Here is a 19116-nt window from a genome sequence, read left to right on the forward strand (position 1 = left end):
CAGATTGAACATGGCTTGTGATCATGGCTGCATTCCAAATTTTGGAACAATACTCTCAATTCAGTTTCAAATGCTCAGCCAAACTGGATTCTCAAGGGTCACAAGTGTCCCTTCCACAAGTCTACCTGGCAATTTGTAGAATTGCTGCATCTCATGCCTTGATTAGAGTTCACAGTAAACAAGGTCCAAGTCAAAGACAGTTACTCTGCTTTATGGCAATAGAGATCTTTGAGGGCCTTGAGTTCCTCTATGAGAGTCTTTTTTTGGTTTTCAAGAACAATCACATGATTTTCAAGGCATTTGATATACTCCTTCTTCTTCCCATGACACTCTGGAGCAACTTCCCTATCTTTCATAAGTCTTAGTTCTTGTTTGCAGGTTTCCTCTTCCACTAGTTGTAAACTTCCTGGAGAGGCTGCCATTAGAACTCTCTGCAGCAAAGCAGTAGTAGGAGTTCGGATCTGGTAAGTTGGCATGTCACCAGTAGCTGAACAGTTTGAATCTTTGATGACTGGATAACCAATGGCTGTGGTGTCTAAATCCCTCCCTGGACATGTACAGTTTGACCTGAAGGCAATTGCACTAGAGTTATAGCTAGAGAGCCTCTTCCGGTGCCTGATCCAGCTACAGAAACCTGAGCTAGGGTTGGAATAGAATTTTGACCAGTCTGAGTCTGTACATGAGCAGAATCACTATCTGTTACAGAAGCTGTTTACACTTCCATCCTGTGGTGATTCATCTGTTTCGATGGTCATTTGTCCATTGTAAAGGGATTTACTTAGCGGGCCTTGTCATTGATTATGAGCAGGACAAGGTGGAGACTGGGACCCCAGCAACCCTGGCAACAGCAGCCTGCCCCTTATATCTTAAAGAACCCAGCACTCAATGTCCAGAGAAAGGAGCAGCAAGACCAAAGAAAATATAAAGTATAACCAAACATAGCTCCAGCATTCCTTCTAGAAGAGAGTAGAGCCTGATCCTATGACAAAGTACCAATTTATGAAGTAAGCCTGGAAGAATAAGTGAACCAAAAATTTATCTAACCATAAAGAGCTATTTTGGTGACAAAGATACCCAAGACACAAACCAACAACTTGAAAATAATTCTAAAACATCTATAAGTAAAACTTCAATAAAAAGCATAGCTTGGGTACGTGTTCAACTGAAATTCCTGAAAGAAATAAAGCAAGAGTTGAAAAATTATTTTATAAACTAAATGAAAAAAAAATTGAAAAGAAATGAGAGTTAAAGAGAAAAGACTTGGAAAGACAATTAATAGATTTAAATAAGAGATACAAAACCTTACCCAGGCATCAGACTTCTTGAAAATTATAAAGGACAAAAAAGAAGTATGTGATTACATGAAAGAGAAATATTAAAAAAAATCAAAAGAATGAAACAAAAACAGATAGGTTATCACATATATGCATACATACATACATACACATCCACAGATCAAGGAGAAATAATTTAAGAATAAATGGACAGTCAGAAAGCATGGCTTAAAAGAAGAGTCTAAATATTATACATCACGAATCATGAATGAATGTTCAGATCTCTTAGAATCAGAGAGTCAAAGTAAAATTGAAATTTATTGGTCACTGTCCTTCCTGAAAACCTCCAGGACAATTACAGCCAAAATTCTGAGCTTCCAATAAAGAAAAAAAAATTATCGTCTAGAACTGAATTGAACATTCCGGGTAAAGTTTATCTAAGGAAAAATACAGAACAACTATCATTTCTCTTGTCTTAGAAACAATCTCTCTCTTAATGTAGCCTCAGTGAATCAGATTTCTTGGCTGCCATCGAACACTACTGAGCCCATATGGAGTTGGCAGTCTACTATATTTTGCAGATTCTTCTCTTCCTCCTCCTCCTTCTCCTCCTCTAACTAGCCATGCTTTCCTCATTATGTTCTTCCTATGTTTTTTTTTCTTTTGAATCTAAGTGTAACCCATCTAAATTTAATCTTTTTAGACTCAGCTCAATGTTCTAGCTCATCCAGCTGTTTTTGAATCCCAATTCTGTCTTCCAGTGTGCCAACTATCCTCATCTTTATTTCATCTGCAAATTTGATAAATGTAAGTTCAACCACATATGAACAATGATGAATCTCTGTAGTTTTCCTCTGATACCTATTTCCCAGTTGACACTGAATCATTAATTATTTCTTTTTTGAACCGATCATTTAATCCATCTGAATCTACCTAATTATACTTAAATCTAGCCTACAGTCCTCAATCTGCTTCCTAAAAGTGGCATGAGGCAACTGTATCAAGTGTTTTGCTAATATGTAGGAAAACTATATCTACATAAGGAATTTTTATGTTCTACAAATCTAGTAACTGTTGAAAAAAGAAAAGAAATAAGTTTGCTCTTATATTATCTGTTCTTTATAAGTACTTATTGATTTTTGTGATTACAATTTTCATTTCCAGATGTTTATTAAACATCACTTTTAGTCAAACACTCATAAATATAGTTCTCCTCACTTTCCTTTATTGAAAGTAGAACAGCATTTGCCCATCAGCAATCTTGTGGTCCTTTCTTTTTTATTCTCTTCCAGGGATTGTTGAGAAGAGCTCAGAAATCATATCCTCTAGTTCTTTCAGTACCTGAAGGCGTAGTTCATCCTGACCTTGTAACAATCTTATCAAGGGCATCTAGCTGATATATTGGATATCAACTCAATATAAGGTATATTTGTTCAGTCCTTGTTTCAGTCTGAAGATCACACTTTTTGGCAGAGAAATAGAAGCAAAGTATGTGACGCAAACATATAGACCATCTGTAAGATCTTTTCAAATCTTAGAGTGATGTAAGCCATAATTATCAGTGTTTTTCAGACTGATGATCTTACCAAATTGGCCTTGCTGTTACTCACACACAACTCTTCATTTCATCTCTCTGTTTTTGCACTGCCTTTCCCTCATGCCTACAATGTATTTTTGTCTCATCTTTCCCTCTTAGAAACTTTGTCTCCTTCAAACATTTGTTCAAGTGACATCTTTTATATGAAGCCTTTCAAGATCCTCCCAGCTGCTAGTTCCCACCATCACCTTGTATTTATTTTGTATATACTCATTTATGCCCCTGATAGCATCTGAACTCCTTGAGTATAAAGACTATTAATTTTTTATTCTTTTTCTTTGTAGCCCTAGCACAGTGACTGGTAAATAGTGAGAACTTAAAGGTTTATCAATTGATTTATTAAAAGCCATACTTTTGATTTGAAACCATTCTTCTGCCTTTATTCAGTACTCAGACTAAAAAAATGAGTACCTTGTGTCACCTTTAACTAATCTGTAACTCCATAAAAATGACTTCATGATTCTGGCCCATCTCTAATTGATGAACCTCAATGGAACCTTTCTTTTTTCCTATCTTCTGACTACAGACTTCTCAGCAAATGCACTGGGAAATCTCCTTCCCTGGGACACAGATAATTCTATCCATCGTTCTGTTTCTGGATAAGACTAGGAAAAATATTATGAAAATAACTTTGTTGTTGTTTAGTCCTTCAGTTGTATCTGATTCTTTATGACCCTATGGACCTTACTGTCCATGGAGTTTTCTAGCAAGGATCCTGGAGTGATTTGCCATTTCCTTCTCCAGTGGATTAAGGCAAACAGAGATTAAGTGACACAGCCACAGTCAGACAGCTAGTGAGTGTCTGAGTCTAAATTTGAGCTCATCTTCCTGACTCTAGGCCCAGAGCTCTATCTACTGAGACACCTAGCTACCTCCATAATAATAGCTAATAATAGCTAACTTTTATAGGAGCCTGCTATATGTTAGTCACTTTTCTAAGCACTTTACAGTTATTAATTCAATTGATCTTCACAACAATCCTGGAAAGTAGGTGCTGTTTACATCCTTACTTTACAGATGAATTAACTGAGACAAAAACTGTTAAGTGACTTGTCCAAAGTCATACAGCTAGTAGCAAATGTCTGAGGCTGGATTTGAACTTGTATCTTTTTGATTCCAGGCTGCACGTTACGCATTGCATAATTTAGTTGCCCCTATCTATTACATAGAAAATCATATGCCTTTCTTCCTGTATATCTAGGAGGATGAATATAATACCCCTAACCTCATTAGGGATAGGAGCTGGAAACAGGGACATTTCCTGGTTTTGAACATGTAAGCAGTGATTTTTTTCTTCTTTTTCATGTTTCATCTTTTGGACTGTCTCCAGGGAAGCTCAGTTTCACTGCAGATTGAGTGGGTTAACCTGGTGCCCTCAAGACTGTTTGTCTCTATGCAACTCCACTCATTCATCCTCAAAGGCACCTTTCCCATCACCATCACACCAGCTGAGAATTTATAAAGAAGCTAAATTAATCAAGTATTTGTCATTTTGAACAGACAATAAATCCTTTTAGAACAGTGGAACTGAATGTCAGTTACAAGTCAGAATATTCCACTATAATTTTTACAATATTATTTTTAGTTTTAGTTAAATGAGTCTTGGAATATAGACAGGATTGAATGTTTTTACTCTTTCTTGCCATAACTTCAGAACTCCAAGTGAAAACAACATGGCTAGATAGGCATGGTGAGACATATACTTATGATCCCTGATATTTGGAAAGACTGAGACTCATAAACTACCTGAGTTATGGAGTAGTGAGCTGCAATAGAGCATAAGGTGATTGAATGTCTGCAATAAGCCCAACATAAAAATGGGATGGTGGTGGGGGACACCAACCTGCCTATGGAGGAGTAAACCATCAGAAAAATAAAGTGAGTTAAAAATTTTGTGGAGATCAGTAGAGGGGTCTTATGGCAAATGGTGACTTTCCTTCTAGCCCCAGTGAGACCCAGTCTCAAAAACAAAACACAACAGACAACCCACTCTTCCCCCAAATAAAACAAAAAGGTACAGAACGAAGAATATTTACAAAGAATATTATAGATGATAGAAGAAGAATTTCATTCACTTATTTCGTTAGAAACTGATATTCTTAGCCCACAAAAGACAATTTTGGAGGGACACATGATAATGCACAAAGTAATTTAGAATTTGTTGAGATTTTAATTTAGATTTCAAGGAAAATAGAATTGCTCTGGTTTGGAGATTCAATATCTCTTTTTCTGCATTTAGCACATTGCTTAGCCTCAAGTAAGAACTTAATAAATGCTTTTTCATTCTTCTGTTCCTATCTAAAAAGATATAACATAGATTTCTCTCGTTTCCTAGCATCCTGGCTCCTAACGATATTGATACTTATATGAACAAATTTACCTTTTTAAAAAAATAAATCAATTCCTCCAGGCATAGCAATAAAAGTGTTTCCTAGAGAAAACCAATGAGGTATATTTGTGTTTGGATAGTGAAATCAAAGGTTCTTAACCTTTTCTTCTGTGTCTTATGAGCTCCTTTAGCAATCTGGTGAAGTCTAAGGACCACTTCTCAGCATAATGTTTTAAAATGTATAACATAAAGTAAAAGGGAAGGAAATCAATTATATTGAAATACAGTTATTAAGTATATATGTGTATATATGCACATACATCTTTCCATGTATTTATCTATCCATATACATATATACTTACTCCCCAGGTTAATTAAGAGGTTCTTAACCTTTTACAAAGGATGGATTCCAGTCAAGGAAAGTGGTAGTAATGGGAAAAGATATTTATTTACAAAAGCAGAACCAAAAGGACTGAAAAGTAATATGAAGATTTAATCTCAAAGCAATTCAGATATGCTTAGGTTTACCTTATTCTTTATCTAATAATCAAAATATTTCCTATGTTTTCCTGTTTTTGTCATCACAATTAGGTTTTGTAAGACTTTTGCTAATACAATTCCCCAGTGATTTTATACTCTGATGGTTAACATCTCTGGGACTTAAGAAGTCAAGGCAAGCTCTTTATTAAATCATATTTTTATCCCCCAAGTTCACCAAGAATTCATCTCTCTTTCAATAATATTCTTTGTCTTTCAGAGGACATACTTCTTATATTTCTGCTTTCTATCAGGCAATCCTTTTCATCTCCAACTCCACTGGGAAGGGCTGTGAAAATTACTGCTGCATTTGGCTTAATTGGTAGACAGCCAAGCTACTTCTCTTGTTCTGAGCATCAGGAAGAGCATCAGTGTGGGAACTCTTTCTGCCACCATCCAACTCAATCTTTTCCTGCTAGACTTTTCTGTAACCTGTCCACTGTTGTTCTCCTCATTCTAGAAATGTATTCTAACAGCAGTAGAACTGTTTTTAAACTAATATGCTGTTTTCTTTTCCTCTGATGCCCACTGCCCTCATTTTACCTTGTGATTTCTCTGGTCCCATCACTACTATGCTGTCTATCAGTTCTACACTCTATACCTGTAACTCATGATCTAAAACATTCTTTGGACTTTTTTCATCTCAAGAATTTACCATTCCTTTAATTCCTTCCCTCAGGGCACTGTTTAAACAGTTGAATAAGGAAATTAGCAATCTGATTAATGTTCTTGTTTAATAGCTGTGAGACAGCTTTGATGTAGTGAAAAAAATTGTGTATATTTCAGTGGAAGACTTGAGTTTTAGTATTATTTTACTACCTACTACTTTTGTGATCTTAGTTAGGTCCTTAACATCTCTTCTTCTGTAAAAAAGAGAATAATAGACCTTGTACAACCTTTTTTATAAAGTTCTCATGACAATCAAAGGAGATAATATATAAACTCTTATTAATATTGCACCCTAGTTAAGTCAAATAAATAAGCTTTAAATAACTACTGACTACTTGCAAGTCCCCATGTTGAGTGTTAATAATAGCAAGGTCAAAACACTATCGTCCTAAAGGAGATCACAATCTAATGGGACAGAGAAGATATAAACAATTATGTACAAACAAGTTTTATACAGGAAGGGGTATACTGGAACCAGTTCAAACCGGCTCTAGAGAGTTGATTGTGAATTTTTTTTTTTTAGTATGAGTAATTATACCTTGGATATCAGCAAACACTACAAACCATGGTTTGATTTTTACTTTGTTTTGTTTTGTTGGTTGTCCAGATTTTATAACACGGTAAAGAAAATCTTAATAATGCAGATTAAATTTAAAACTGTAGAATTTTTTTTTGAGAACAAGTTGTTATATACCTACCGACACAATCCTGTATATAGAATAAATTTTCAGTTATCTTATAGGGGAGGAAATAGCCTTAAAAGCAATTAAGAACAACTTCTCGAACAAGGTGGGATTTTTACTGAGATTTGAAGGAAGTCAGAGACGTCAAGATGTAGAGATAAGTAGTGAGAGAATGAACATTAGGGGACAGCCAATGAAAAGGCATGGAATTTGAAGATTGTGCAAGGAACAGCCAATGTCAGTGGATTGCAAATATGCCAAGGGGAATAGAGTATAACAAGATTGGTTGGGTCAGAAGGAGATAAGTTTTAAAGAACTTTAAAAGGAAAATAGGAATTTACATTTGATCCCGGAGGTGATAGTGAGCTGTAGAATTTTGTTGAATGGGGGGATGGTGACATGGTCATATTGCTTCTTAGAAGGAAGTTCACTTTGAAACTGGATAGAGGAAGATGGCAGAGTAAAGGCAGGGAATCACCTGAGCTCTCCCCCCAACCCTTCCAAATACCTTTATATAATTTCTCTAAACAAATTCTAGAACAGCAGAATCCACAAAAAGATGGAAGAAACAGTTTTCCATTCCAAAACAACTCAGAAGATCAGCAAGAAAGGCCTTTTGAAACATTTTGAGAGAGGAACATAGTCCATCCCAGGCTAAGCAAGTGCAGACCTAGCCCCAGCAAACCAGAAGCAGGTTTCAGGGTGACTGAATCAGTAGCAGCAGTGGTGCTTTTCAGACCTGTCAGACCATGGATGGTAAGGGGAATAGACAGTGGGTCAGAAGGAGATTTACAAGGGTCTCTGCTGGCATCAGGGTCAGGACTCTTTTACACTGCCCATACATGTGGATCTGGGTCCCAGTCCTGGGGCTTAGTTCCGGTGTGAGAAGGAGCACTAGCACAGCAGAGCTTGTGGCCCATAGGGGAGCAAGTACTCTGGTCACAGTTTCAGGGTTGCAAAGAGTGATTGTGGCCACTTGCAAACCAGCACACAGTACAGAGAGCAGTAAACACATCTCTCCCTAGATCATACCACTTTGGAAAAGGCAAAACTTACAGATTTACCTCTGAAAAGAGGTACACAAAAAACCTGAAACTTGAGACAGTGCCTCCTCTACTTTAGGAAGCAGAACCACACTTTAACATAAGTTTAAAAGTCAAGAATTAAGCTGGAAAATTAGTTGATAACAGAAAAAATCTGACCATAAAAAGCTACTGTGGTGACAAGGAAGATCAAAAAACACATTGAGAAAAAGACAACAAAGTCAAAATTCCTATACCCAAAGGCTCAAAGAAAAATACAAATTAATCTCAGGCAATGGAAAAACTCAAAAAGTATTTTAAAAATCAAGTAAAAGAGGTAGAGGAAAAAATGGGAAGAGAAATGAGAGTGATGTAAGAAAATAATGAAAAATGAGTCAAGAGCTTGGTAAAGGAGGCACAAAAAATGCTGAAGAAAAAATCACTTTCAGAATAGGCCAAATTGTAAAAGAGGCCCAAAAATCCAATGAAGAGAAAAATGTCATGAAAAGCAGAATTGGCCAAATGGAAAAAAAAAGCATACAAAAATTCGCTGAAGAGAACTCCTTAAAATGTAGAACTAGTCAAATGGAAAAGAAGGTACAAAAACTCAGTGAACATAATCCCTTAAAAGTCAGAATTGGGCAAGTAAAAGCTAATGACTTTGTGAAACATCAAGAAATAATCAAACAAAATCAAAAGGATGAAAAAAATGTGAAATATCTCATTGGAAAAACAACTAACCTGGAAAATACATCCAGGAGAAATAATTTAAGGATTGTTGGACTACCTGAAAGTCATGCTTAAAGAAAGAGCCTAGACATCATCTTTCAAGAAATTATCAAGGAAAACTGCCCTTGAACCACAGGGCAAAATTGAAATTGAAAGAATCCACCAATCACCTCCTGAAAGAGATCACAAAATGAAAACTCACAGGAATATCATAGCCAAATTCCAGACCTTCCAGATCGAGGAAAAAATTTTTCAAGCAACCAAAAAAAATCAATCCAAATATTGTGAATAATAAAAGATTTAGTAGCTTCTCCATTAAAGGATTGGAGGGCTTGGAATATCATATTCCAGAGGACAAAAGAGCTAGGATGACAATCAAGAATCACCTATTCTGCTTAACTAAGTATAATCCTTTGAGGGGGAAAATAGATATTCAATGAAATAGAGGACTTTTCAAGCATTCCTGATGAAAAGAGCAGAGCTGAATAGAAAATTTGATTTTCAAATTCAAGATATTAAAGAAGCATAAAAAGGTAAACAGGAAAGAGAAATCATAAGAGATTCAATAAAGTTAAACTATTTGTATTCCTATGTAAGAAAATGATATTTATAACTCCTAAAAGCTTTCTCATTACTAGGGCAGTTACAAGGAGTATACATGGACTGAAAGCAGAGGTGTGGGTTGAATGTGATGATATGCTTATCTAAAAATAAAAATTAAAGGACGAGAAAGAAGAATGCACTGGGAAAAGGGGAAAGGGAAAGGTAGTATGGCATAAATTACCTGGCATATAAGAGACCTGAAAGAGAATTTACAGTGGAAAGGAAAATGGGGAAGTGGGAAGGGGAGAACCTGAACCTCTACTCTCATCTGAATTGGCTCAAAGAAAGAATAATATACACACTCTGTTACATGTAGAAGTCTGTCTTACCATACAAGAAAGTATGAAGGGAAAGGGGATAGGACAAGGGTGGGGGAGGGGCTGATAGAAGGGAAAGCAGTTTGGAGGAGGTAAATGGCAGAAGCAAAACACATTTGAAAATGGACAGAGTAAAAGGAAAGAGAAAATATTATAAATAGGAGGAAGATAGGATGAAGTGAAATACATAGTTTATAATCATTACTGTAAAAAACTTACACTGAGTTTCTTTGATAAGACTTCATTTCTTAAAAATGTAGAAAACTGATTCAAATTTATAGAAATAAGAGCCATTTGTCAATTGATAAATGGTCAAAGGAGATGAACAGGCAGTTTTCAGACAAAGTAATCAAAGCTATCAATAGTTGTATGGGAAAAAATGTTCTAAATCACTATTGATGAGAGAAATGCAAATTAAAACAACTCTGAGCTACTACTTCATACCTGTCATATTGGCTAATATGACAGAAAAGGAAAATGGCAAATGTAGGAGGGGATGCAGGAAAATTAAAACACTAATGTGCCATTGGTGAAGTTGTATACAGATTTGGCCATTCTGGAGATCAGTTTGGAACTGTAAAATGAATCCATATATAAAGCCATGAATACCCACATGAAGTGATGTGAAGTGAAATGAGCAGAACCAGGAGAACATTGAACACAAAAACGGCAATATTTTATGATGATAAACTATAAGTAACTTATCCATTCTCAGCAATACAATGATCCAAGAAAATTCTGTAGGACTTATGGTAGGAGATGCTATCTATCTCCAGACAAAGAACTGGTAGGGCTTGAATGGAGATTAAAGATACTTTTTCTTTACTTTCATTATTTGTCTTGTTTGTTTGTTTATTTATCTGTGTTTTCTTTCACAGAATAACTTACATGGAAATGTGTTATATATAACCTGTGTCAAAGTTGTTTGCCTTTTCAAAGAGGGGGAGGACTGAAAGGGAGAGAATTTGGAACTCAAAGTTTGAACAAAAAAGAATACTAAAATTGTTTTTACATATAATTGGGAAAAATAAAAAAAAATTGGGAAAAAACGTTACTGATTGGAGGATGGATGTGAGTGGGGAGAGTCTGAAAGAAGAGAGACCAACCAACAGACTTGTGGAATAGTTCAGGGATGAAGTATTGAGAACCTGCATCAGGATAGTGGCAATGACAAAGAGAAAGGAATATATAAAAGAGATTACAAAGGTGAAATCGACAGGATTCCCTAGAACACCTCCCTCCCCACCAACACATATATTTTGATAGTGATCATCAGTGCTGGAGGGTAAAGAAATTTCACAAATAAAAGATAAAAATTTCAGATACCAAAGCAGTGTACTGAGGGAAAAATTAAGGTCAAAGACATTTTTCTTTCAACACTCTTGCAACTTCCATCCAGGGGATAATGCCAATGCCTTATAAATAATCTATTTGGCCCACGTTAATTTTCAAGTGTGTTCATTTTACTCAAATGTAGGTTTTCATTCCTATTCAAACTGCTCACCCAGAAAAATCTATAAGGTCAAAACCTTACTGTACTCTGAGTTGTGATTAACAATGCACTTGTTTTTAAAATCTGCAATGCACCACCAGTTGTAATAGTGGGTTTTTTCAGTTGTCATTTTATTGTAAGGTTTAGGTTTAAACCATTTACTGTGGGGATAACAAATTGTGCTCCCATCATAGTATGAGAACCAATAACAGAAAAGTCATGTTTCTAATTCTGAAATTATTTCCTTTTATGCTGCAAATATAGAAGGAACAGGTAGAATGGTGGGAAACAAATGATGTTACTAAACCTGAAATCCTATCAAGATTGCTGTGTTTAAAATAATCAGCTCTAGGGACGTAATATGAGAATGGAAAAATTCATGCTGACTGGCTTTTAGATGAGTTTTTTAATATTTCTTTTGGAGTCTGTGACTTACAAGATACAATTATTAAATTACTCTAAATGTATGTCCTTGGGTGATAACAGTTGCCCACAGAAAACATGGTTCATAACACCAGTTTCGTTGACTGTAGAGGATGAAAAATACAACAATCTACAGAGAACATCAGGTGGTGTTTCTTTGCAACCAAGACAGACTAGTTTTTTAAAGATATAGTCTGGATAGTTAGGCAAATAAGATGTGTCTCCAGGTAACTAGAATATATATATATATATACATATATATATATATATATTTAAAGTGTGATTTATTTTATTTTACTTTTCTGCAAATGGGGGAGAAGGCTAGCCTTATCCCCAGTGGGTAAGGGTATCAAATTCTTGGCAGTCCAATTCCCTCTAGGCTAGATAGTCGTAGAGTGGAAAAAACAATAAACTTGGAGTCAGAAGACTTGGGTTCTAAATCTAACTCTGCCACTTGAAACCTATGAAACATCCCTGGGCTTCAGTCTTGTCATGTTAAATGAACAGCTTGGACTAGAAGATCTCCGAAGTCCCTTCCAACCATAAATCTCTGGTCCAATAAATGCAATAAGGGCCAATAGACAGACCAAAATTTAGAGCATTGTCTCTCTGAAGCCTTTGTAAGCCTGCTTCCAGAAATGGATATTGTCAACAGAATGTATACAGCATGCACAGGTAATCCTGAATTCTTTTCTATCAGCTTACTGCTTGGCAAAGGGAAAGTAAAGGAAAAACAAACAAACAAACAAAATTTTAAATTTGCAAATGAGCTAGAACTGAGTGGGCATACAAAAGGCAATAACAGAAGAAATATTTTTCTTCCCTGGTGGCTTTTGACTAAGGGGGAGGAACTGCACGCTTCTGAATAAAGAAGGGGTATCATGCCCTCTCTTTCACCAAGTTACTACTTTGCTGGTCAACACAATATGTTCTTGATGGTTTTCTGTTCCCTGTATATTCCTTTCTGATCTTGAGGGGATGAGAACAGAGACAAATGAACAAGATTATAACCTTGTGCTACCATAGAGTCCAATAGCTGAGGAACCTCAGCTATTGGACCCCATGGTGGCCAATTTTCTGGATTACTGAGCAGAATGTGCTAGGAGTCGTGGTAAGTCCTAGGAGGAGCTGTCCTTGAAAAGCAGCATGCATGACCTAATGTGGCAGTAGATCCCACCAGGATCTGAGATAACCTGGCCTGAAAGCAAAGCTATAACTAGCCAATCAGTGACATCACCTCTAGAAATAAGTCAGTGGGGGAAATGTAGATAATCACCAATTTTAGTTCTTTTTCCCAGGAACTTTTCCTCTAGGTATTGAGGAAACTGAGCTTCCAATTTCAGAGGTTTTGTACTTAGGTGCTTAAAAATTTGTTACATGGCCTCAACCAATCTAACTTTATTCTAAGGCAATCCTTTCATATTTATCTAATTAACTCAATATCCTATTTTTGGTTTTTTTTTAATTTTTCAAATTAAATTTATTCTTAGTTTTCAACATTCACTTCCACAAGATCCTGAGTTCCAAATGTTCTCCCCATCTCTCCCTTTCCTTCACCCCAAGACAGCATGCAGTCTGAACACCTCTTTCCCTGATCTGCCCTCCCTTCTGTCACTCCCCCTTCTCTTATCCCCTCCCCCTTCTATTTTCCTATAGAGCAGGATAGATTTCTATACCCCATTGCCTGTATATCTTATTTCCCAGTTGCATGTAAAAACAATTTTTAACATTTATTTTTAAAACTTTGGATTACAAATTCTCTCCCTTCCTCTCTTCTCACCCACCCTCACTGAGAAGGCAAGCAACTTGTTATAGGTTATACATGTGTAGTCGTGCAAAACACTTCCATAGTAGCCCTATTGTGAAAAACTAACTATATTTACCCTCATCCTATCCCACCCCCATTTATTCTATTCTTGCCTTTGACCCTGTTCCTCCTCAAAAGTATTTGCTTCTAATCAGCCCATCCCTCAATCTGCCCTTTCTTCTATCATTCCCCCTCTCTTATCCCCTTCCCCCCTATTTTCCTGTAGGGTAAGATAGATTTCCATACCCAATTGAGCGTGTATGTTATTCCCTCCTTAAGCCAAATCCAATGACAGTAAGATACATTCATTCCCTCTCACTTCCTCCCTCTTCCCCTCCACAGTAAAAGCTTTTTCTTCCCTCTCTTATGTGAGATAATTTACCCCATTCTACTTCTGCCTTTCTCCTTCTCCTTGTACAATTCTCTTTCACCCCTTAATTTTATTTTTTTTAGATATCATCCTTCATATTCGACTCACCCTGTGCCCTCTGTCTATATATATATATATATATATATATATATATATTCCCTCCTACTACCCTAATACTGAGAAAGGTCTCATGAGTTACAAATGTCATCTTTCCATGTAAGAATGTAAACAGTTCAACTTTAATAAGTCCCTTATGATTTCTCTTTCTTGTTTACCTCTTCATGCTTCTCTTGAGCCTTGTATTTGAAAGTCAAATTTCCTATTCAGCTCTGGTCTTTTCATCAAGAATGCTTGAAAGTCCTCTATTTCATCGAATTTCCATGTTTTTCTCTGAAGGATTATGCTCAGTTTTTCTGGATAGGTGATTCTTGATTGTAATTCCAAGCTCCTCTGAACTCTGAATATCCTATTCCAAGCCCTCTAGTACCTTAATGTAGAAGCTGCTAAATCTTGTGTTTTCCTGATTGTATTTCCACAATACTTGAATTATTTCTTTCTGGCTGCTTGCAATATTTTCTCCTTGATCTGGCAACTCTGGAATTTGGCTATAATATTCCTAGGAGTTTCCTTTTGGAGATCTCTTTCAGGAGGTGATTAATAGATTTTTTCCATTTCTATTTTACCCTCTTGTTCTAGAATATCAGGGCAGTTTTCCTTGATAATTTCTTGGAAGATGATGTCTAGGCTCTTTTTTTGATCATGGCTTTCAGGTAGTCCAATAATTTTTAAGTTATCTCTCCTGGACCTATTTTCCAGGTCAATTGTTTTTCCAATGAGATATTTCACATTGTCTTTTACTTTTTCATTCTTTTGGTTTTGTTTTATGACTTCTTGATTTCTCATAAAGTTGCTACCTTCCATTTGCTCCCTTCTAATTTTTAAGGAAATATTTTCTTCAGTAAGCTTTTGGACTTCCTTTTCCATTTGGCCAGTTCTGGTTTTGAAGGCATTCTTCTCCTCATTGGCTTGGTTAGGCTATTTTTTAAGGTATTATTTTCTTCAGTATTTTTTGGGTCTCCTTTAGCAAGCTGTTGACTTGATTTTCTTGCATCACTCTCATTTCTCTTCCCAGTTTTTCCTCTACATCTCTTACTTGTTTCTCAAAACCCTTTTTGAGCCCTTCCATGGCCTGAGACTGATTCAAATTTTTCTTGGAGGCTTTGGATGTAGGAGCTTTGACTTTGTTGTCTTCTTCTGGGTGTATGTTTTGATCTTCTCTGTTACCAAAGAAAGATTCTATGGTCTGACTTTTTTTTTCTGCTGTTTGCTCATGATCCCCAGCCAATTACTTGAGTTATGAACTCTTGTTAAGGGCTCTGCTTCCAGTGTGGAGAGTGTACAGTTCCAAGCTTCAGGGTTTTTGTGCAGCTGTTTTCAGAGATACTTCTAGGGACCTGTAAATTTTCAGTTCTTCCAAGGTGTTATGATTAAAGGTGAGTTGTTTACTCCTTTCTTGGACTGTGCTCTGGTCTCTAAGTGAGCACAAGCACTCTTTTTGCCTTGTAACTGTGAGGACGATTTCCTCTATACCACCGCCACAAGCTCTACCATGCCAGTGCTCCTCCTTGCCCTAGGACTGCTACCTAGGATTGTGACTCAGATCCAAGCACAGACAAAGCAAGAGAATCCTGCCTCAGCACCGGCAAAGAGATCCCTGCAATCCCCCTTTGATTAGCCATTCGATCCTCCTTCAATTTGTGGGCCGAGCGTTCTGGAAGCAGCCACCACTCTGGGGCTGTTCTGGGACTGGGGCTGAGCTTCTCTCTCACCGAGGTCCAACAGACCTTTCCTACTGACCTTTTAAGTTGTCTTTGGCATTTGTCTGTTAAGAAATCTGGAAACTGACATAGCTCCCCTTGATTCAATCCCCTGAGGCATGCTCCAGGTTTGCTTAGGCCCTGTCTATGCCTGTGGGGCCCATGCTGAACTGTGCTCTTCTCCCAGTCAGGCGCAAGAGACCTTTCCCATCAACCATCTAGGTTATCTTGGGCTGTAAATTTGTTTTGCTCTGTATTTTTGTGGGTTCTGCTGCTGTAGAATTTGTTTAGAGTCATTTTTATAGGTATTTGGAAGGGTTTGGGGGAGAAGCCAAGCAAGTCGTTGCTTTTACTCTGCCATCTTGGCTCCCCCCACCCCAATATCCTATATTTCAAATCATTCTTCCTCCTCAGAGGAAATCTCCCATGACTGCTCCTTCCTCCACCCTCTTAGCTGAGAACCTTGCCACAAATTTTACTGAAAGAAAAAGAGGGTATTAAACAAGAGCTTTCCTTTTTTCCCCTCCTCCTCATCTCATGTCACCCAGATGCCTTCTGCCACTGTCTCTTCCTTCAGCCCTACTTCACATGATAAGATGGCTTTTTTCCTTACCAAGGCAAACCCCTCTAAATGGACAAATATTCCCATTTGATGCTATTTTCCAACAAACTGCCCACTGTATCATGCCCACTCTCACTTATCATCAATCTCTTTATACCTATTAACTGCCTACAAATATCCCTATGGTGTTTCATCTCTGCCCTTTTTCAGCTAAACTTCTTGAGAAGACCATTAACAATAGGCTCCTCCATTTCATTTCACTACCCTCTTCTAACTCTTTGCATCCAGGCTTCTGAACTCATCATTTAATTGAAACTACTGTCTTTAAGGTCACTAATGACCTTTTAATTGCCAAATCTAATGGCCTTTTCTCAATTCTCATCCTTTTTTAAATTAATTTATTTTTAATTTTAAAAAATCACTTCCATTAGCTTTTGAGTTCTAAATTCTCTCCCCCTCCCTCCCCACCTGCTTCCCCAAGACAGCAATCTGATACATATACATTCCTATTAAAGATATTTTCACATTTTTGATGTTGTAAGGAAGAAATAGAACCAATAGGAGGAACTACAAGAAAGAAAAAAATCAAACAGAAATTTTAAAAAAGAGCAAATAGTATGCTTCAATCTGCATTCAAACTCCATAGTTCTCTGTCTGGATGTGGATAGCATTTTCCATCATGAGACTTTTGGAAATGTCTTGGAGCATTGCATTGCTGAGAAAAACTAAGTCTATCAAAGTTAGTCATCACACAACTTGGCTGTTACTGTTTACAATAATCTCCTTGTTCTGCTCACTTCAGTCAGTGCATACAAGTTTTTCCATGTTTTTCTGAAGTCTGTTTGCTCATCATTTCTTACAGCAAAATAGTATTCCATTGCATTCATATACCACAACTTGTTCAGCCATTCCACAATTGATGGACATCCCCTCAATTTCCAATTCTTTGCTACCACAGAAAGAGCTGCTATAAATATTTTTGAACATGTGGGTCCTTTTCCCATTTCCATGATATCTTTGGGATATAGCCCAGAAGTGATATTGCTGGGTCAAAGGGTATGCGCAATTTTATAGCCCTTGGCACATAGTTCCAAATTGCTCTCCAGAACAGTTGGATCAGTTCACAACTCCTCCAACAATGCATTAGTGTTCCAATTTTCCCACATCTTCTCCAACATTTATCATTTTCCTGTTTTGTCATGTTAGCCAATCTGATATGTGTGATATGATACCTCAGAGTTGTTTTGATTTGCATTTCTCCAATCATTAGTGATTTAGAACATTTTTTTTCATATTTCTATAGATAGCTTTAATTCCTTCATCTGAAAACTGCCCATTCATATCCTTTGACCATTTATCAATTGGGGAATGGTTTGTATTCTTATAAATTTGACTTAGTTCTCTATATATTTTAGTAATGAGGTCCTTATCAGAGACACTGGTAATTCTCATCCTTCTTGACATCTTGGCAACTTTTGATACTTGTTTATCACCTTCTTCTTGATACTCTTTTCTCTCTAGTTTTCCTTTTGCTTCTTTAGAGACTGCTCTTTCTTTCTCATTTTGCTTTTTTGGATCTTCATCCAAGTCACACCTATTAATTCCAGATGTTCTCCAATAATCTGTCCTGTACTTTTGTCTTTTCTCTCTATAAACCATGTCATCAGGTAATCTCATCAGCTCCCATGATTTTAATTATTATCTCTGTGGGAGTGAATCTTATATCTACTTGTCCAGCCCTAACCTTTCAAACTCTGGTAGCACATCTCCAACTGCCCTTTAGACGTCTGGAACTATACATCTTAAACTCAACATGTCCAAAACTGAACTTTCCCCCCAAATCCTCCCCTCTTTCATGCCTTCCCATCAATATTAAGTTTACCAACACCCTTCAAATTACCCAGTTTCACAACCTATGTGTCATCCTTGACTTCTCACCTTCTGTCAACCCTCACATCCAATCAGTTGTCACATCTTGCTATTTCTACCCTTGCAATATCTCTTATATATTACTTGTTTCCTCTGACACTGCTACCTCTTTAGTGTTGGCCCCCATCACCTCACATAGAGACTGTTGTAATAGTCCCCTAACAACCTAGATGGTCCAATTTCCCTCCACTGCTTTGTCAAATTGATCTTCCTAAAATGTAGGTCTGAACATATCATGCCCCACCTCCACACCTGTCCAATAATACCAATGGTTCCATATTACCACCAGAATCAAATATAAAAATACCATTTGTATTTCAAAGCACTTTATCATTTGCTGTTTTTCTACCTTTCCAATCTTCTTATACTTTACTCCCTTCCACTTACTTTGTAATAAAGATGCATGGGTCGCCTTGTTGTTCCTTGCACATAAATGGCACTCCAGCTTCTGTCTACATTTTGTGACTGTCTCCAATTCCTCTCCCTCCTCATCCCTACCTCTTACCTTCCCTGGTTTTCTTTAAGACTCAGTTAAATCTTACCTCCAGTAATAAGCATTTCTCAGGCCTTTTTAATTTTAATGCCTGTCCTTTAAGATAACCTTTAGTTTATTCTGTATATATCTTGTTTATATGCAGATTGTCTCCCCGATTATAGTGTAAGTAAGAATTTGAGAGCAGGAACTATTTTTTTTTTTTGCCTTTCTTTGTATTCTCAAAACTTAGCACAGTGCCTGGCAAATAGTAGGTGTTTAATAAATTTTAGTTGACTGATCATTTAAGGTCTCCTATCTTTGAAATTTGGTAACTTTAACTCTAATCTTGTCTGTTGCCAAGATTTCAGATCACTTACTATAGTTAGATTATCTGTGCTTTCTGAAGATTTCAGAATGTCTGATTCACTCATGTATTTCATAGTGAGTATATCAAGTTAAATAAAAACTGGGAAATGGAGGA

At 36.7% G+C, this 19116-nt stretch overlaps 1 pseudogene; it reads right to left on the minus strand.

Moving 5' to 3' along the window:
• Window positions 1–200: 200 nt before the first annotated feature.
• On the minus strand, window positions 201–755 carry LOC110206732 (cAMP-responsive element modulator-like; annotated as a pseudogene).
• Window positions 756–19116: the final 18361 nt, after the last annotated feature.

The sequence above is a fragment of the Phascolarctos cinereus genome, unplaced genomic scaffold, assembly GCF_003287225.1.
Source record: "Phascolarctos cinereus isolate Bilbo 61053 unplaced genomic scaffold, phaCin_HiC Scaffold_5;HRSCAF=322, whole genome shotgun sequence".
Taxonomy (NCBI): Eukaryota; Metazoa; Chordata; class Mammalia; order Diprotodontia; family Phascolarctidae; genus Phascolarctos; species Phascolarctos cinereus.